The 12,816-nt window shown below is 38.4% G+C and overlaps 1 protein-coding gene across 6 annotated transcripts in view; it reads right to left on the reverse strand.

Moving 5' to 3' along the window:
- LOC127571220 (diacylglycerol kinase beta) overlaps nt 1–12,816 on the reverse strand; it is a 450,652-nt gene that overhangs the window by 305,623 nt on the left and 132,213 nt on the right. The gene's annotated exons all lie outside the window — the stretch shown is intronic.

The raw sequence follows: 12,816 nt of genomic DNA on the forward strand, positions 1-12,816 counted from the left end.
CCTTCAAAATCATTCAATGAAAATCCTCTCCACATCCTCTCACATTAACAGAATTTCAATTTCTTTTAGCCGGATACATTAATGTTACTTTTTTTCCCACTTTCTACTTTGGAACCATAAGGCATGGAGAAATAACAGCTTTTACAATAATTCCTCTGCTGTACAAAAATGACATGTTTTAATCTATCATCCCTTTGAAATTCTTAATCCCATATATTTTACTGTAAATATCCACAATATTTTTAAATGAATCCAAGTACTTTGGCTTTGAACTTAACACAAATGTAGTTTCATGATTTGCATCATATTATCTTCATGGTGACAAGCAATATAGTCATGGCACAGATTTGCTTAAAAAATAATACATGCTGCGCCCATTTTAAGGTGAAAATGGCAGGTTGCCCCTGGACTAGTTCGTGTTTGTGATCTTTTCTGGGTCAAACTGCTGGATATTTTCAGCAGCCAATACCACCAACAGGGATGGACCAGCTGGTTCCGTGGGCGAACTGCATTAACATATCTGACTGATGTCTGATGCTCTTAGTCACATAATGCCTTTTCCGCCCATTTAACATAAACTGTAACTGAAAGCTCCAAATTATGAGCAGTGTGGAACAGCTTCATGACAATGAGGGGCATATTGCACTATTTGCTGCTTTTCTCAGCATCCAAAGGCACGCTCTGCTGACACTGGGAATCCTGACTGAGCAGCTTCAACACTTACAACTAACTTTGAGCAATTTTTCTCCACATTTAGCTGGTGTGACACACATTCCATCATGAGTCTTAGCAGTGTCATCATTGGCAGCTCTAGATTACCAAATGTATCATCATAGCCACATCTGGGCACTGTTGAGATGGAGACGAGGGCAGGAGGCTCATTTTCATCTTCCAGGGAGTCTTCAGTGACACCACATCCTGCCTGGACCTCTCTGATGAACAATGTATTTTCAGCCTAGGCTGGTCCAAGGTTGTAAAGGTGAGATATGTGACATTCTTCAGAAAGACTCGCAGCCTGGACTGTTCTCTCTGGAAGTGAAGATCCCATTAACTCTCAACTTCCTCACCTTGGGATCTTATCAAGTTGCCACTGCAGATCTCCGTGCTGTCTCCCAATTTACTGTTTGTTGCTTTATTGAAGACTTCCCCCAGGCATTGTATTTGGTGAGATAATTTATCTACCTTGATTTCAATGAGGAACAGGTAGCCTCTCGGGCACCAGGATTTGCCAGTGTTGCTGGTTTCCCACAAGTGCAGGCAGCCATTGATTGCAGGCATGCCGATAAGGGTTTCCATTAATAACCCAACACTTTTTTTTAAATCAGCAAAGTAGTCTTCTACCCCCTCGATGTTGCAGTGGATTATGAAAAGGATTTCCTCCTGGTGAATGCTATGTTTCCAGGAAGTTTTCGGGATTGCATCCTGCGGGAGACCAAATTGCCGAGTATTTTCAGCAAGCAACACCACCCAAAAAAAAGGACCACTCACACCAATACACCTACCACAAGCTGCAGCTGAGTGCGGATATAATGAGACTTACACAAGGAGCAGGATAGGAGTGGAAATCAGCATTGGAGTCAAGGTGAGGTCATCTTGGCTGTGGTACATGCTAAATAGATGTCACAACTTCACTGTGAACTGCACGCTGCACAATCCTGCAAACCAAAGACAGCATCTGGTGGCAGAGGAAGAACAACTAGGAAAACCTGAGGGGGCATGAGATCCACAATCTGGAAATCAGCAGGATTAAGGTAAGCGGCAGGGAGGTGGCAGCAGATACCGGGGAGGTCACTGCTTAGTGTCCACAGCCTCACCCAGTGGAAAGTAGGAGGAAAGCTCTGTTGACAAGAGCTATAAGAAACTACCCAATGGAGAGGTGTTTCTTTTATGAAGTCTGCAAATCATAATCCCCAATGTAGACCATGTGATCCTCTCCACACTTTAATCAATACCACCAGTGAAGTGCACCAATGATGAGGTGGGATGGTCCATATGATGCATAACAATCACTCGTCCTTCTTTGAAGGGCCATCTCATCTGATTTTCCAACACACAAACGAATGTACCTCTGCTTCAATCAGTCAAATGGCTTGCTACAACATCTGTATTTCTTGCTGAATAGCATCTATGCTTTTGATTTAAACAAATGCTTCTGTGAGGACCAATTTGTAAATATCACTGTTGGTGTGCAGATCACCCTAATGTGAAATTCATGAAATTTCAGTTTGCATTGTTGCATTATGTGGGGACTCTCACTCCAAGAGGAGGTTCCTGTAGCTGCTGCTCACCAAACTCTTCATGTAGTCAGCCTGATGGGACTCCTGATCTATTCGGTGTACAGGAACTCCCTCTTGACGTACACCTCATTGACCAGGACGTACAAGCCCCTTTGAGCAAATCTGTGCAGCCTCCCACTCCTCCACGTGCGTTGCCGGTGCTGCCTGGGGAGTACGTCTTAAAGGGCTGGTGCCCTTCTCTATTGCACAATGGTGACAAAAGCTGCATTAAATTGAACTGAGGTTCTGTCAGAAAATGCATGACCCATTTTAGTGCTTGTTTCTGTGTGCAACCTATGTATTAGATTTTGGCCAATTTCACAATATTTTGCAGGAGACACAATGTTGTATTAGCAATAAATGAAGAGTGGAGGGGGGAGTGGAAGGAAAGTGAGGAGGGAAAGGAGGAGAGTGGGGTGAAGGGGAGAAGGTAGGGTGGAAGGAGGAGAGTGGGGAGGGGTGGGAGGAGAGTGGGGTGAGGTGGGGTGGGAGGAGAGTGGGGAGGGGTGGGGTGGGAGGAGAGTGGGGGGGTGGGAGGAGAGTGGGGCGAGAGGAGAGTGGGGCGGGGTGGGGTGGGAGGAGAGTGGGGCGAGGTGGGGTGGGAGGAGAGTGGGGTGGGGTGGGGTGGGGTGGGAGGAGTGGGGTGGGGTGGGGTGGGGTGGGAGGAGTTGGGGGGGCAGGTGAATGAGAGTTAACCGTCAAGCACAATGAATTTTCGTCTTTTTTAAATAATTGGTCCACACATTTATTAAATGATTAAAGCTGATAAGCACACTTTACCCATATATTTCTTCAACAAATTGTTAAATTGCAATCATAGATGCACCGAGATGCATTGCAAGTATTCTCTCTATATATAAAAAAAAGACACCTGCTCTTCCATACAAAGTAAGGGAAATCAGGTGCATGTATTCATTTTACACAAAGGGAGACATTCTCAATTAAAGTTGCTTGGGCATGACAGGAAGATGACGGAGACTGCATGGAAAAGTAATACCTGGAACAGAAAATGCTATCAGGTGGCCTCGTTCTTCAATTCTACTTAACAATGAATCTAATGAAATGGAATCAATCTATTTTAGTACAGGCTTCTGTTGAACAGCTGCAATTTTGAGGTCGTTACAGAAGGTTTTTGTAACAATGCCTGCAGCAAGCATGAGTCGTGATGCAATATTATCCTCTGCCAGATTAATCAGCTGAAGTCAACTTCCAGTGATTTCATAATGCTTGCACAACTTACATAAGATTATTCAGGTTTCTTGCTTGCCAATCATGTTTACCCCATTCAAACTCCCCAAAAAAACTTCCCTTTTAGTATTCACAAGGATTAATTTACAAGTAATACAAGTATGAGAACATATTCAGGGATTTAGTGTCTCAAAAGACTGATTCATACTTAATGATAAAATAACATTTTGATACAGCAGAAAATAAGCACTTATTTTTCTTTAGTGGACGGTGATAACATGTTACATTATTATTCTGAATGTTGCATAACTTGCTACTAGGATATGTCAAAGAGATAATGGAATTATTGCAATCAGTACTGCAGGCTCCAACAGTGTGGGGGAGCATTTAGAGCCTAAGATACAAGAGACTGATTTGGCAATATATCAAGTGATCTCTCTGCAATAAATCAGATTACAAGGTATTAAATGATAGGATAATAAACCTTCCCTTTGAAATGCTCATGATTTTGCTGCTAAAATAACTGGAGCCACTATTTGTCACCGAACATCTTGGTATATCGTAAATTTAAACTGTGGATGATGTTAAACAATAAATATCAATTTGTGTATGTTTTGCAGCATTTTGTTGTTTATTCATTGGTACAACTCCTCAAAGAAAAACATTGGTTCATCATAAAAAAAACCTGCAGGTTAAAAGCATCAATAACTCTAACAGCAAATAGGGACAAATGCTTCACTTTAGGAAGCAGATGAAAACCTAACAGAGTTCTGTAATCATCAGCAGCTTGGAGTGTTTAGGAAAAGGCAGGTTGCTCATTTAATATTTTTTTCTTTTGTTTGTCAAATAAATTCTATGTATTTAATAAAATCTCTAAGTTGCTGGCTTGTCAAGAAAGGAGTTGAACTCTGAAAGAGTAGTGCATCTTTCTCTGCAGTTATTTCCCGTTTTGGAGCAATAATGAATAACACAAAACAATTACATTTTTAGAGTGAATTAATTCCATCTCAAACCAGTCATTTAATCAGTAAGCATTGTTAAGCACTAGGAATAAATGATCAAACATTCCATCTTGAATATTACTTCATGGAATCTTGCCAATTTATTCACTATCGTCATCTACCAAAAGCTCTCGGAGTGTTTTCTCCTGTGTTCAACCGTGATTATTACCTGAATGAATTTAATCTTGTGCAGACCACTGACGAGCCTACATTTAGAATTGTCAAACCTTGTGCAAAACAAGTGGCAGATGGTTCAAAGTTGAGCTACAGGAATGATTTCACAATGCAAGGATCTAAACAATTGTTTCAAACTGAATTTGGGAGAAGACGGACAAGTCTATTGTGGGCTGAAAGGTAACATCTCAGAGATGTGATTCTCTTTGACAAATTGTGAGCACAGAACCAGAACACAGGGGTTAAAATTAACAAGGTGGATATGTGGATTTTGCAGCAAGCGTAGTTGATGCTGTTCCAATAACACTTAGAAACATAGCAAAGTAAGAAATGGAGAATAATCTGCAGGCTCAGCAACTTTGCGCCATTCAGACAAAGTACAACCATGTATACTAATGATCCAACCAACAATCTCCAACATGAGACCAAAAGGAGAAAACAAGACTTAAACCCAATATTAGGAAATGTCTGGGAACTCCTTCCCGGTTTCCCTTGGGCAATAAAGCAAGCCTTCAAGGGATTGTAGAAGGACAAAACTCATCAAATCCATGCCAACTAACAACCCAGCAATTAGGATGACAAATCTCCAAGTTTGCTCAGTAACTCAGCATACTCCCCATTAGAAATTGTTTTGAACTCATACCTAGTGTACATTTAAATAGTTTGCTCCAGAGGGAAATGAGTCAGGATAAATACTTCCTGGAATTGACGCTAACTCTTTGCCAAAGGATTTATAAATATTTACAAATTCTTACAGCCCTTCCCAAACCAGATTACATATCCAACTGCAATGTATCCAAATCACCCACATTAAAAAAGTTGAAATATATTGTAACTGTGTTTTTGTAAATAGCTCCAACTCTTAGAATTCACTTTAAAGTTATTGAAGCTACCTTTCATTCTTGTTACCTCCCTTGGGGACTTTTCCAATGACTTGTTATTGCTTGTTACTGCAAGGACTACAATTAGACAATTTTACAAGTGATGATATACCAAAGTTTGTATAGTTTCAGTACAGAGCTGTTTATTTGTACTTAATTTTCCTACTTATTCAACCTGCAAGGCTTCTCTAAAGACACCTCAAAGTGTTTCTGCATCACTATAAACCCAGAACTCTTATCATTAATGGCCATTCTACATGGTGCAAATATAACTGAAATGTCCCAGCTACAAATCTATTATGCTACAACATTCCCAATGAAGGAGGCTATCACACGAGAATCCATGCCCTAGCTTACTCAGACCTGCCTTCTAAAATAACCATGCATGGAGCTGCAGCAGGTTTGAACTAGCCACAAACGAGAGAAAACAAAAAGTTAAAAGCAAAAGTATCAAGGACAAGTCAAGATAAAAGAAAAACTCCCAAATGACTAATACGGATATACATTTCCCAGTAATTACTTGAGGATTTCTATTTCTGATGGTTTTAGCAAAATTTCACCACTGTCTACTGATCACACTCTCTTCATGTCTCATATCGTGTTGTCTTTGTCTCTTCCTCACAAAACTAAAGAGGATGATTCATTCCTGGTATCGTTCAATTTATACTCTATCAATCTTCTCTCAAACTTGAAATTTGGGATTCTTTGGCCATTTTCATGGTTATTATGGGCTTTTATTTGTATCATCAGTATGAAGTAGAAGTTAAAGGTGAATTGATTATTAAATTAAAATTGCATGTCATCAGAAATGCAAAATGCTCTTAATACCCCATTCTCCCTTTTGCACAGCACTACATTATAGATAGCTTAGGGCTCTCTATAACTGTTACAGTTTCAAATCAAGAACAAAACTACTATATTAAACCATTAAAAAGTCATAAGGTGCAATTTTAAAATTGAAAATAACAGCAATTTATAGAGTGTATTTAATGTTGAACAATGCATCAAGAGAAGTTGCAGAGGTGTTATAAAAGGGTATTAAGCCATAGAAGGATAACAGTCTAAACTTTGAGCAAACCTGCGACTTAAAAGAATATTGAAGAGCTTAGAGCAAAAGAAATTCCAGGCCTTGGGTCCCAGTAGTTGCGTTTAGAGTAAAAGATGGAGGGGGAGGGAGAGAAAGGGAGAAAATGCATGAGGCCAAAATAAGATAAATGTACATTTTCGGTAGCTAGGTGGGAGAGCAAAGGATAGGTTATAGGGCTGCAAAAAGGATTACATTGATAGGACAGGCCAAGGTCATCTGTGGAGTTTGAAAACAAGATGAGAAATTTACATATGAAGAGCCAGGGCATAGACAGCAAATATTAGACACCAAATAGAGGGATCATGGGGGATAAAAGGGAAATGTTTATTAATTTATTTTATCTTTATGTTTTTAAATTAGCTTTTAGGACACCGTAAAAAAAGATATAAATACCAAATCAAATTTCCAAAATTTTTCTTTTCTACTCCAGCTGCTATTATCTTGGCCATTTTCCAATTCAATGCAATCAATTTTACAACCCTCAAAAGTACCCCCCTGTAAATAACCCTATAGATACCCTTACAAGAGTATCATATTCCCAAACCCCCCCTTGCTTTATTCTATCCACCTCAACGGCTGTTCTTCCCTCCTATCCAGTCATCTCCTTTCACCTTGCTTTCCATTCCACTTTCCCCATACACCAACTCCCTCTCCCATTTCCTTCCCTCCATTCCTACCTGGAACCAATTAACCCCAAGCTCCTAACTGCTCCTTGACTTGAATACTGCGCGATCAACATTGTATGTGCAACACCAAAGCAGATCAACCAAAGCATGCAAGTTACAAATTTTAGATTGCAACTCCTTTCTAAATCAATGCAATTGAAATCACTGCTCAAGAACCTTTGGCTAATTATGCAGCTAAGTGAGGAATGTCCATGAAATTTTAATTTGCATGAATCAAACATTATTACTTGGGTATGTCATCATTTTTTCACCAGATAAAAGTGAGTGATTGGTTAAATGACATTAAAGTGATATCTGGTTCAATTCATTTAATCCATTGGAAAGGTGAAATGAAGTTTGAATGATGATGGAGACAGTGCTAAGGCCGATTTGTATTTGCCTCTGACCAGCAGTTATAGAGAACCACCAGCTATGTTCTTCTCATGGCTCAGCTTCTATGCCTGAACTCTGCACTGAGACCAGCCAAGGGGCATCAACTTGCTGAGCTGGGGGACCAGATGCACCTCACATCTGGCACTTCAGCTACACACTGGTCATGGCTTGCATAAGTAGCATGATCCTATGCCTTGTAAGTAGGGTTGTCCATCTTGAGTTAAAAGATAAGTGGCTTGGTGACTATTTTATATTAATGTTTTTAATTCTAGTTTTTAAAGATGTTTTAATTACCGTTTTACTTTAAAGAATTTGAGCATTTGTACTGATTTTAAATGTCTCTAATTATCAATGACATTTGAAAGCAGTTCAAAAGTCCTTGAGTGCAGAGAGCTATCAAAAATCTATCAGATTGCTCTGGAGCCAGCACCCCAGGTGCAGATGGTCAGCTCATTCAGAATTCCGTGTCCAGATAAGGTCTGAGTGGGCAGGGGCCAAGCCAGATCCATATGATGCAGCTCACTGCAAAATGGAACTGGATTAATACATCACATTCATAATATCTAAGATTAATGAGAATGTGACCCTCAGAACATACAATAAAGAAAATAATGGAAGAAAGCAATTAATTTAAAAATCAATGGAAAAGATTTTACCTGGTCTATGGCGAGACAGGGAAGATCATGTGGCCTTCTGTGTTGACTTCTAATTTCACTGGCCTGTTGCCTTTTTATGACCTTACATCTTTCTGTTCCAATTATTTATCCAACTTTCTCCACAGTAGTTTTTGCTTCAACTATTCTCTCTGACAACACATTTCATTTTTCAATACACTGTGTGGTAAAGACTCTCTCCTAACCTTTTAGCTTGTTACTCCTGACATTTATAAATTGCTGTGCATTTTCATCAACCCCACAAAGAGCAGAAATAATCAACCTGTTTTCACTCCATCATCGAAACTCTTATTGATTTTAAAAATACTGATACCTCCTCAAAAGAATTTGTCTCAGTATAAACCATACCAGTGTCTCAAATCTTCCCTCAAACCAAACAATTTTAACTTCAAAAATAAATATTTTCTGAAAACATGCTCATCAAGCACAGTGTACATTGTTCTGTCAATCTGATTTGCACACAAACACAGACAACAGAACAATTCCTGGAAGGTTCACTAGATTGATTCCTGGGATGGTGGGTTTGTCATGTAAGGAAACATTGAGCAGACCAAGCCAAACTTATTGGAGTTTAAAAGGATAACAGCTGATCTCACTGAAATGCACAAAATTCCTCTGGGTTTACAAGGGTAGATGCAGAGCTGCTGTTTTCCCAGGCTAGTGTCTGGAACTGGGCATTACAGTCTCATAAGGAATCAGCATTCAGGACAAAGATGAGAAGGAAGTGAACCTTCAGAATTCACTACCCAAGGGGTTCTTGAAGCCTCATTCTCTGGGATATTCAAATCTGAGATTGATTGTTGATATTAATCTAATAGTGCAGGAGTGGCACTCTTGTTAAAGACAGCCATGATCCTATCAAAAAGGCAGAGTAGGCATAAGGGATGGTGATGTACTACTGCTTCTATTTCTTATATCCTTATGACACACTCTTCTTTCTCCTTCTGAGGTGGTTCCTCAGGATTGGGGATTATTTACTTCCATTCCAGATCTGGGGAGCGGAAGGTGCCTCTGCATGAATTCCTTTAACATGGGGGAGGGCAGGGTCTCTCTCTCGCACACATGCAAATACACACACACTGAGAATGGCATCAAGGAATTTATTTAGCCTCCTTATTATGGCTGAAAATTGTACCAAATTTTACAGATCAAATTATTGATTTTCACGATCAAAGTTGACATCAAAGCTAGTTGCACTGTATTTGATCATGTATTTTGGGATAATCCCAGCTATGTTAAAGGGTAGTTGATAGACCAAACTGCACGATGTATTAGCTGGTAAGATTTGAACTAAATTATGTTCCTACCCTAGCTATTATAAAATCAAATACTTTAATTCAGATGCAAGAATCATTTCAGAAGGAGGTATCTGTAAATAACCTTTCAGACCTGGTCAGACAAATGCTTGTTGTGACAAATGGAATATTGCAATTCATTATAAATGCATTACGTTGTGGACCTACTATTATCCCCTCCTTTGTTTATTATTTTCTGAACATCTATATCTGTTCATCTTTAAAATTTGAAATTAGTTCTGGCTACCCAAGAGCACATTAACACATATCAATCAATATACTTGTAACTTCCTCTTTCAGGATTTCAGCAGCATCCAGTTTCAGGTACAAGAAGCCACAGCTACAATAACGCAATTCTAAACCACATGTTACATTGAATTGAATTGTCATGTTGTGTTTTGACAAGTTTTGAACTGAAGCCTTCTTTTTGACAGTTGTCTTGTCAACACAAAAGAGGAATGAAGAATTTTTTTTTAAGAAAAGACATTAATTTGAAGTAGCTGGAACCAAACTTCAGAAATGCAGTGTAACCTTCAGAGACCACTACTTTCTGCTTTTGACATTGCTGCCCTCAAGGATGAATTTCTAGGTGGATGTCACAGACAGGTAGAAAGTGAATAAGTTCTTTTACATTGGTTTTAAAACCAGTATTATCCTTAAAAGCATTTTCCAAAGTTATGTGATAAAATCTTAAAAAGTCGAAGTCAACTTAATGCAGACTTAGTGTGATACAATTGTGGAGAGCACTTCATTTTCTCCTTATTGAGGGACATCAACTTAAGTTCTCAAGCTTGTACAGATAGATTTCACTGGGGACAGGATGCTGTGGATGCAGCTAATGATGATTATCAAATACAGAAACAAAACAGAAAATGCTGGAAATACTCAGTACAGGATTTCAGTCACTTGGTGTTTTATTGCAGATTTTCAGCAGTTGCAGTATTTTGCCAAATCAAAGTCTAAAACATGCAAGATTTACTACATATGTACATAAATATATTTTGCAGCTTAAATTTGAAATTTCAGGGAACATTTAGGGCAATATACCTATTTTTTTGGGAGGTCAGGTTCAGATGAAATTGAAACTGAAGCTTCAAAAATAAGTTTTTATAGAAGAGATGGCAGACTTAGTTGTATGTCTAAGATTATTATTGCAGAACATTACAGAATAATATAGTTTGTTTCATTGCTTGGTAACTTTAAAAGAAGCTTCGAAAGGGCTGATTATTCTACAAAATGCTAATTAGACCTCTTATCAGATATCAAAACATAACTTTAAATTACGTGTACATAAGATATAAGTACGTGATAAAATATTTAAAATCTTTAAAAAGAAAACTGTAGGCACTGAGATGGTGAAAGTGTTGGATGTGGTTAAAGAAAACTCAAAAAGTTCATTCGATTAGGAACAAAATACATAAAATGAATGTTTATTTAGTGGAGAAGAAAACTGCATTGGTTATAAAATGGACTTCCAGTTCACTATTTATTTTGTTCCCTATCACCAATGATCAATTTTATCCCATAGTGCCTTAGTTTTTGCGGTAAAAATATCACAATTATTCATATTGCTGGCAAAATGCAACAGATTAAAGACTAATTATTACTGTTCAATTAGAGAGGACGTGTTTCACATTGAACATGATTAAAATCAATTATAAGACCAAACAAAACACCTTTCTCTTTATCCAGTTTAGGGCCTCTATTCCAATGTGCACTGAAGGTTTGATAGTTAAATATAATGTCTTTATGAAAATGCAACATTAAATAAATTTTGAAATAGGCATCTCCTAAATTACGATAATATATCTTACTGATCAACAAAGCTACTGATTTTAATTACAGCTGGCAGATTAATAGGAATGACTTTAATTTACCTGCCAGACTCGAGATTGCTGGCTCATTGACTACCAACAAACTTCAATGCTTCTACACCCTCCTATTAATTAATTTTTTCATAATTATATTTTACAACTTTAAAGCTTAATACATGCGCTTCCCAATATTGGTACAATCTGTAAGGAAGTTGCTCTTAATTTCTAAATTGTTAACCAAGTACAAAGAATTTCTGCCTCTCTGTGCTGATTGATTTGTAAATTTTCAACTCATCACTGCAACATTTAAACTAATGCTACAATCAACAGCAAAGTGACACATTCTATATTTTCATACAATATCCAAGGAGGACATTTTGGCCCATCAAGTCTCTGCCAGCTCACACAGCAATCCCATTCACCACTTAATTCCCCCGTAATCTATTCTCCCCATATTCCCATCAACTCCTCCTGATTCTACCACTCACTTACACTCAGGGCAATTTACAGTGGCCAATTAACCTGCGTGTTTAGATGCGGATGGAATCCAGGGCAGCCAGAGGAATCCCATGCATTTACCGGGATATTCAAATGCCACACCAGAGATCAGGCTTCAACCCAGGTCACTGGAGCTGTGAAACAGGAACTCTACTAGCTGCGGCACTGTGCCACCCCAATGTCCTGAAAGAAAACTGCAGAGGTTCATGAAACTGTGTGTTGGTTGCTATCAGATGTTAGTTCTAATGTATCTCTTGCAAGAAATAACAGCGACTTCCTTTCAACCATCCAGAACGCAAAAGAACAATTTTAAACTAACATTTTACAGAGTGGAAAATAAAGATCAGAACATACATAGAATGAAGCTGAAATATCAAACATTTTGACAAAAGTAAATGAAAAAAAACAGGTGCTGGAACCAGAGTGCGGAGGACTTTTTAAAAGGGAAATAAGATAAGCATTTGAGGGAAATTCACTTATAGGATCACAGTGAAAACACGGGGTAAGAGGATGGAATACATTGTTCTGTAAGGTGCTGGCATGGAAGCAATGGGCTAAACTGACTTATTCTTCACCATAATGATTCTAAGATTAAACTCTATCACATATTTAAATATTTATGAAAAATTACAATGCACAGATATAAAGTATATTCATTTTAGGTTCAGAGAGAGATGACTAAACAGTAATTACAGCATAATTATCTCATAACATGAATAGCTTACGTTCTCATCAGATCATTGATTTTGAAGATTACACCAGAGAAAGCTGCAAATCAGCCCCCACCTCCAAAAGGGAAGCAGGGGATTGCAGGCAGTAATTTCTGGATCTCAGAGTTTAATGTGCTACGTGTGTAATGCAGAGCTGTCA

This window comes from Pristis pectinata, chromosome 1 (assembly GCF_009764475.1).
Source record: "Pristis pectinata isolate sPriPec2 chromosome 1, sPriPec2.1.pri, whole genome shotgun sequence".
Classification (NCBI taxonomy): Eukaryota; Metazoa; Chordata; class Chondrichthyes; order Rhinopristiformes; family Pristidae; genus Pristis; species Pristis pectinata.